Raw genomic sequence first — 1,937 nt, forward strand, 5'->3', positions numbered from 1 at the left:
GCCGCTCCGCGGCATGTGGGATCCTCCCGGACCGGAGCACGAACCCGCGTCCCCCGCATCGGCAGGCGGACTCCCAACCACTGTGCCACCAGGGAAGCCCTCAGCTTTGTTTAACTGCAGCTTAATGCAGAATATACCTACACATTGTCATTCTGAAGTGATAATGAGAACATACCCAGGTATCTTCAAATTAGAGTTTAATCTTGTAATGTGTGACAATTCTCTTGAAAGCCTTAGGGGCGATTTTAGAGATTTTGTCTATTTTGATGAAATTTATATATCATAATTGAATGCATTCTGTTTGGGCTTCTTTCTATTTTTTCATCTTGAAAACATTAATGCAGGGCTTACAAACTCATAAGTCAGTTACTTTTCAAATGAACAAAAAGTGACATATCCCTTGGCTAGTGCAAACAGTAAATTAGTTTTCTATTGTGCTTTGTTTTATTAGTCTAGAATCTAACAAACAATCTGTAAGGATCTACCAGCAAAGACAGGAGAAACATACACAACCTGTCATTCCCTCCCCCCACCATTGGTGAAATTGTTTTACATATTTCAGTACTCTGTATATGAGAAACAGCAATCATTGTATAATAGCAAATTAGCATATGTTCATAAATATGTCACAGATATTACAGTTTCTATATTTTCCTAGTAGCATCAACAACTTGTTACTACCTAGATAACCACCCTTCTTTCATTCATTCAATAAACATAAATTGAAGGACTACGTGGACCAGGGTTCTGATAGATACTAGAAATAGGAATAGCAGGATGGTGACTCCTGCTGTGTGGAGCTTACAATCCAGATGAGCAGACAGACACAGAAAAAGTCATTATAAGCGTTTTGAGGGAAAAGTGCAGGGTGCAACAGGAGCTAATGGTGCGTTTCCCAGGCTGTGGCTCATTCTGATTTTTTGATTCTTCTTACCCTTCAAACTTGGAGAGAAAGTGAGGGTACAAGCTACAGTAATTGATGGTATGCATGCATACATATCTTCCAGGAAGAACATTATTCAGTCAAATAATTGAGGTTCGTTCTCTCAGTCCACCTCCCTGGAAGGTTTGCTTTTGTGTCTAGCAGCGGTGTTCACGATGCACACCCACACGCCCCCCCCGCCCCGCCCCCTTATCCCCAAATCCCGAAGGAAGAGAGTACGGAGTGGTGTGGAAGGGATGACACTGTGGAGTGGGATGGATTCAGTTTTTCACCTTTCAAGAGAGTAAGAACTGATTGGTGAGCTCGTTCTGAATAATGTGAAGTCAGAGGAAAAGGCAGGGTAAGAGAGCCATAGTCTTGCGAAGAGCAAAGTTCAGGGTCTAACTCCTGTTGCTTTATCAGCCGCCGATTGTACCTGCTGGGAGAGCTGATAATATCAAATGAGTACAGAGCTGGGGAACTGGAGCGTCTTGGCTACTTTACACTGACCTGGAAAATGTCAGGATAAATTACGGAATGGGTCGAGGAGGGGAAGTTGGTAATTGAAGTCCTTTTAGAAGTCTCAAAGCTTTGTGGATATTGAGTATTGTTCTCCGCCTGCCCCCTTCACCATTGAGCTGGCACCAATTCAGTGAGGAAGGATGGCTTGTGAACGGGGCTGAGGGCCGGGAGAAGGATTCAAAGACTAGGATCTTAAAATGAGATTGGAATCTGCACTTGTCACAGTTTAAAACATGTTGATGGTCCAGATAGTTGTGGGAAATGATTTCAGAGCGCCGTTAACCTTTCCCAAAGCTGCATTTCTTTTTTTAAAAAATCAGGATAGGTAGCATCCCGTTTAGAAGGCATAATCCTGCTCTGCGGCTTTGCCTCTTGCGGGCAGGAGGAGGCCAGGAGCCGCGTGTGTGGGGTCGCCCCCGCGCCGCAGCCCCGGCCGGCGGGCGGGCACGAATCCCGCCAGCCCTGGGCTCTCCCTCCGAGCCCGCTGCACGCG

The sequence above is a fragment of the Neophocaena asiaeorientalis genome, unplaced genomic scaffold (genome assembly GCF_003031525.2).
Source record: "Neophocaena asiaeorientalis asiaeorientalis breed wild unplaced genomic scaffold, Neophocaena_asiaeorientalis_V1.1 scaffold487, whole genome shotgun sequence".
NCBI classification, from domain to species: Eukaryota; Metazoa; Chordata; class Mammalia; order Artiodactyla; family Phocoenidae; genus Neophocaena; species Neophocaena asiaeorientalis.